Below are 7,272 nucleotides of genomic sequence, written 5' to 3' on the forward strand. Positions count from 1 at the left end.
CAATAGCAAGGAGTTCTTTTTCAGTAGTTGTGTAATTTGTTTGTGCTCCTTTTAACATCTTACTAGCATAATATATAGGTTGAAATCGTTTTTCAATCCTTTGTCCTAAAACGGCTCCCATTGCAAAATCACTTGCATCGCACATAAGTTCGAATGGTAGATTCTAATTTGGAGTTATCATAATCGGCGTATTAGTGAGTTTTTCTTTAAGAATATTAAAAGATTTGATACATTCATCTGAAAAGATGAATGGAGCATCCTTTTCTAGGAGTTTATTCATAGGAGTGGCAATTTTAGAAAAATCTTTTATAAAACGTCGGTAAAAACTGGCATGCCCTAGAAAACTCCTAACTCCTCTAACATTAGTGGGATGTGGAAGTTTAGCAATTACATCTACTTTAGCTCTATCCACTCAATTCCTTCCTTTGAAATTTTATGACCAAGAACGATGCCTTCTTTAACCATGAAATGGCATTTCTCCCAATTTAGAACTAGATTTGATTGTTCGCATCTAATAAGCATTCGTTCAAGATTAACTAGACATGATTCAAAAGTATCACCGAAGACTGAAAAGTCATCCATGAAAACTTTCATGCATTCTTCTATCATGTCGTGAAAAATCGCCATCATGCACCTTTGAAGGGTTGCAGGGGAGTTGCAAAGTCCAAATGGCATGCGTTTGTAAGCAAAAGTACCATAAGGGCACGTGAATGTGGTTTTTTCTTGGTCCTCGGGTGCTATTGGAATTTGAAAATATCCGGAAAAACTATCAAGAAAATAATAGTAACTATTTCCGGCTAATATTTCCAACATTTGATCAATGAAAGGTAAGGGAAAGTGATCTTTTCTGTTGGCGTCATTTAATTTTCTATAATCAATACAAACATGCCATCCTGTTACAGTCCTAGTCGGAATAAGCTCATTTTTTTCATTTGTGATGACAGTCATGCCACCCTTCTTAGGCACGCATTGAACTGGGCTTACCCATGGACTATCAGAAATTGGATAAATTAAACTTGCATCAAGTAGTTTAATAATTTCTTTCTTAACAACATCTTGCATATTCGGATTTAGTCTTCGTTGGCGTTGCACATACGTTTTATGACCTTCTTCCATAAGGATTTTATGTGTGCAATACGAAGGACTTATTCCTTTAATATCATGAATTTTCCATGCAATGGCTGGTTTATGACCTTTTAACACAGAAATGAGTTGTGATTTCTCATTTTCAGTAAGAGAAGACGATATTATTACAGGTAATTCAGATTCACCATGTAAATAAGCGTATTCTAAATGATTTGGAAATGGCTTTAACTCTAATTTCGGTGGTTCTTCTATCGATGATTTATATCGATATCTGTCTTCTTCTTTTAGCATTTGAATTTCTTCTGTTGTTGGTTCATATCCATTAGCCATAAGTGTAGCTAACATTTCAGTTTCATCAATTGGTTCAGTTCCTTCTCCTAAAGAACATTCTCCTATTCCTTGTAATTCTGGAAATTCTTCTAACAATTCTGCATGTGATTCTATAGTTTGAATATAATAACATGTATCGTCTGCAGATTGCGGTTGTTGCATGGCTCTATCAACTGAAAAGGTAACACTATCGTCCTCTATACTTAGGGTAAGTTTCTTACCGAACACATCTATCATTGCTTTAGCCGTGTTTAAGAATGGTCTTCCTAATATGAGAGGAACTTGAGAATCTTCTTCCATGTCCAGAACAACAAAATCTACAGGAAATACTAAAGTACCAACTTTAACTAGCATGTTCTCCATTATCCCTCTAGGATATTTTATTGATCTATCGGCTAGTTGTATGCTTATTCATGTTGGTTTCAATTCTCCAAGGTCTAGTTTAGTGTATAGTGAATACGGCATTAAATTTATACTAGCACCTAAGTCTGCCAATGCTTCTATTGAACTAAGACTACCCAGAAAACATGGAATTGTGAAACTTCCTGGATCTGATAATTTTTCTGGTATCTTATTCAACAGTACTGTAGAACAATTTGCATTCATAGTAACAGCCGAGAGTTCTTCCATTTTCTTTCTATTCGAGATTAGATCTTTCAGAAATTTAGCATATCTAGGCATTCCTGAAATCACATCAATGAAAGGAAGATTTACATTTATCTGTTTAAACATATCCAAGAATTTGGATTGCTCGGCTTCGAGTCTCTCTTTTCTCATTTTACTCTGGTAAGGAAGTGGTGGTTGGTATGGTTTAACATAAGGTTTTGCCTTAACTTTGTTATCTTCATTAACCTTTTCAACTACCGGTTCTTTTTCCTTATCTTGATCAGGTTGTGGTTCTTGTGGAGTAGGAATATCTTCATTAGAAATTACAGCTATTTCAGGTGGTTTAAGTGTAATACCACTTCTTGTGGTAATGGCTTTAGCTGTTTCATTTCGGGGGTTAGCATTTGTATCACTAGGTAGACTTCCCGGTTTTCTTTCACCTATTAACCTAGCTAGGTTACTTACTTCTTGTTCTAGATTTTGAATAGAAGCTTGTTGATTTCTAAATGCTTGAGCATTTTGTTCATTGGTTTGTTTTTGAGATGTGAAAAACTGTGTTTGAAATTCAACTAGCTTCGTCATCATATCTTCTAAGTTTGGCTTTTTATCATCGGTTTGTGGTGGTTTGTTTTGAAAATTAGGTCTTTGCTGATTGTAAGTATTATTAGATACTTGTTGATTGCTAGGACCTTGTTGGTTGTTGTATGGAACATTTCGATTATAATTCTGGTTTTGATTGTAAATCGGTCTTGGCGGTTGATAATTATTCTGATAATTATTTCCAGGCCTTTGGTTTATGTATGAAACATTCTCTCTTTGTTCCATTGTTAGTTCAATACTGAGACAATCTTTTGTCAAATGTGGTCCTCCACACTGCTCACAACTAATTTGTATTGAGTGAATATCTTTAGTCATCTTTTCCATTCGTCTCTCGCCAGCATCTATCTTTGCGGAAATGGAATCTAAGTCATGGCTAGAATCGGCTCTAGCTGCTTTAGATGATCTAACGATATCTTTTTCTTGGTGCCACTCATGTGAGTGGGAAGCAGTGTTATCAATAATTTTGTAAGCATCAGTTTCTGTTTTCTTCATAATGGAACCACCAGCTGCTATGTCTATGTCTTTCCTTGTAGTGATGTCGCATTCTTGGTAGAATATTTGTACTACTTGACAAGTGTCTAAACCATGTTGCGGACATCCTCTCAATAACTTTCCAAATCTTGTCCATGCCTCATATAGAGTTTCATTTGGCTTCTGTGTGAACGTAACAATTTCTCCTTGAAGTCTTACGGCTTTAGATGCCGGAAAGAATTGTTTAAGAAAATTTTCAACTAAAACGTCCCATGTATCAATTGCCCCTTCAGGTAACGATTCCAACCAATCTTTGGCTTCTCCCTTTAAAGTCCAGGGAAATAACATGAGATATATCTGTTCATCCTCCACTTCTCTTATTTTAAATAGAGTACAGATCCTATTAATGGTACGAAGATGTTCATTTGGATCTTCCTTCGGCGCACCACTAAATTGGCATTGATTAGTCACCATGTGTAGGATTTGTCCTTTGATTTCATAATCTGGCGCATTAATGTCTGGATGAGTAATTGCGTGACCTTGGCCAGTGCGTTTGGCTCTCATTCGGTCTTCTATACTTAAAGGTTCCAGATTCTCCATGATTGAATTTGTTGAATCTGAATCACTTGAGGATTCTGATTTAATGGTTCGTTCCTCAACAATCTCTGTTTGAATGATTGGTGGTTCCGGAGGAAAGATTAGTGGTTCAGGATCTCGGAATCGTCCCTAAATATTCTCCGGATTCTCAATTGTGAGGTTGGGTTCAAAAAATAGATTATCGAAAATTTGAATTGGAGTACTTGGTCGACTGGATGACGATTCTAAAAAAAAATCAACGGCGACAATATTTGCTAGATGTCTTGATCGAGTTACAGGTGGTGAACGTACAAAAGGTGGTGAACGTTTTGCTCGGTGCATTCACTGAATATCCTATTAGTTTTTAAAAAGAAAGAAAAATTATATAAGTTATCCAATTAATAGACTTTTCTGATTTTGCCCACGTTTCGAATAGCCAAAAGATGCAGCAGAGGGGCAGGATTCGTTTGGTCTCAATATAATTGAGTACTGTTTGGCTCCAATAACCCGGTCCACATACAAATCCAACTATTACTACGAACCAGAAAATTTTGATGTCTATCAATTTAACCACTTAAAATAAATTTTCGTAATTTAAAGAAATTTAGATAAGAAATAGAGAAAATTCTAAGTCCTAAAAACTAGAATGGCGAGAAATAAGAAAGAAAAAGAGCGCGTCGAAATTAAAATTAAAATTAATATATATATATATATATATATATATATATATATATATATATATATATATATATATATATATATATATATATATATATATATATATATATATATATATATATACGTTGATGAACGAAGAAGGAAAAAGATGTGTTTTATGATCACCATTAAAAACGAACATATATTTCATCGCATTATCCCTCAAGAAAGACAAGCTTTTAGTTGCAGTTGTCCTATTTACAAGGAATATTCGTTTAAATATTAAAAGGTGAAGACAAAAGGCAGATTCGACAAATTGAAGACGCAAACGACCAAAAAGTGAATTTAGAAGATATGATTAATTTGATATATTTGCCATTTGAGACTTGTTTAATTGCTAGTAATGACTATTTTTACATGTTATTTGAGTTAAATGCTTATGAACTTTATCTACATTTTCATATGTGCTTATTTAAAAAAGTGTAGAATTGTAAAAATTGTGAAAATGCGTATAAGTTTAAGTTTGATTTAACATGTTATTGTGGTTACTTTAAGTTGTTATTTTACTAACACTAATACATATTTGGATGCACAAATTTTGTGTTTAATGTGTTTTGCAGAAAGCCGATACTGGAGGTTCAGGATCATCATCATCTAGACAACCTGCTCCAGCTCCAGAATCAGAACCAAAAATGCAATATGAACCTGAACAACAACCACAACAGGAACCATAACATCAGCCTGATCAGCACGTACCTTATTATGATCCGCTACAGTTACCTAATGAATTCACAGTATTTCCCCCGCATCCGCCTGTCGAATACCCAACAATTCCGGAACACACGTTACATCCTAATCTGAGATTCGATAGACGATGGAGAGATTACCCGGCATATCAAAGTAATAAATTTAAATTGGTAACAAAAGATGTAGAGGTGCCGAGGGTAATTGATTGGAATCCTTTAGAAACGGTCCATCTAGCTGACCGTGTTAGACAGCATTTGGTACAAAGGTATGGCAGTTCTTCTTTTACAGATTGGGAATGTCTTTTCACCATTCGTAGACCTGTATATAAGGAATGGTGTGTTGAGTTGATGAGTACTATAGCGTTAAATGTAGATGTAGATAGGTTAGATGATAGAAGTTTTCTTAGATTTATCCTTGGCGGTAGGATGTACAGAATGTCCATGATGGACATGGCCAGGGCATTACAGATTTACACTCCTAGTGAATTGTTACTTCCCGATTGTATGAGTTTGATTTATCGTGGTGAAAGGGTAGATAGGAACTTTGACGCTGACGCCGTTTGGAGGCGTATGTCGAACTATAATGTTTTTACACTAGGAGGAAAACACTCCTACTTACATATTAACAAAGCCGGGCTTCGTGTGATTCATAGATTTTTGGCTAACTCGATTACACAGAGAGGTCACAATAAGGAGAAAATGACCTTACATGATTTATTTTACCTAAAGTGTATTCGAGACCCGAGGAGCTTTGTTAATATCCCTTACTGTGTTGGTTTTTATTTATCTAAAATGGTAGAAGGAATGCAGGACGGGAGTATAATAGGAGGAGGTATTTTTGTTACTCTCAATGGAGAGTATTTAGGTGTTGATAGGAACCAAGGGGGTCCATTACAGCTTTGTAGAAAACAGGATGAGACCATAGGATTGCGGGTTTATGTGGGTGCTAAAGTATTGAAGAGTAGACGCAACCAGGCATTGCCCTATGAAGGTAATCATCCACAGGTAGAAAGGGGTTCAGACGAAGAAATGGAGGAAGCGGAAGACATTAGGGATGACCGTTTAATGACCGGTTTGTCAATTTTTAAAATTTTATTATAAAGGGGGGTTTTTACCGTTTAATGACCGGTTTGTCGATTTTTAAAATTTTAGTCGCAGTTAAAACCTAATGTAAAATATTAAATAAATAAAAGACTTAATTTAAAGCGTAAAGTAAATAACGATAATGAAATTGCGAATAAATAAAAGTGCGATAAAATAAAATTACGACAATTAAAGAGTACGAAAATTAAAAGTGCAATTAAATACAATAACAATAAATAAAAGTGCAATAATTAGAAGTGCAATTAAATATGAAAATAAAGAAATTATGCTTATTTAAACTTCCGTAATCATGATGTTTGACGTGTTGATTTTTAGTTTTATGCCCATGGGTTAATTGTCCTTTGTCCTGGATTATTTAATATGTCCGTCTGTTTTTGTCCATAACAGTCCATCAGTCATAAATATAAAGTGCGAGTGTCCTCGTCAAATTATCCTTATACCCGAAGTCAAATATTCCAAATAATTGGGGACTTAAACTGTAACAAGGTCTTAATACTTTGTTTAATAATTACACCAGGATATCGACTGCGTGTAACCCAAGGTTTTAATACTTTGTTATCAATTATGCCAAGTGTCCTTGTACATAATTTCACCCCTGTTTTAATAATTCTAGTGACTATTAATCCATTCCCGTGTCTGGTTAAATGAACGATTATTCGTACATATAAATATCCCGCCCATCATGTCCGATCGAGTGTATATAGTTATTTATAGGTATGCCCAATTGTAAATCTTTATATTAAAATTAACAAACTATCATTTAGTTAAACAAATATAAAGCCCATTAATAGCCCATAGTCTAATTTCTACAAGTGTTGTTCTTTTGTCCAAACTCCAATTATGGTACAAAGCCCAATTACCCAAATTTAAATATTTAGCCCAACATCATGATTACTTCGGTATTAAATAAGCATAATAATAACTTAGCTACGAGACATTAAATTAAAAAGGTTGAACATAACTTACAATGATTAAAAATAGCGTAGCGTTACACGGACAGAATTTTGACTTACACCCTTACAATATTCGCTAACATACCCTTATTATTATTATTTAAAATTAAAATTAAAATTAAAATATATATATATATATATAT

Source organism: Rutidosis leptorrhynchoides, chromosome 4 (assembly GCF_046630445.1).
Source record: "Rutidosis leptorrhynchoides isolate AG116_Rl617_1_P2 chromosome 4, CSIRO_AGI_Rlap_v1, whole genome shotgun sequence".
Lineage (NCBI taxonomy): Eukaryota > Viridiplantae > Streptophyta > Magnoliopsida > Asterales > Asteraceae > Rutidosis > Rutidosis leptorrhynchoides.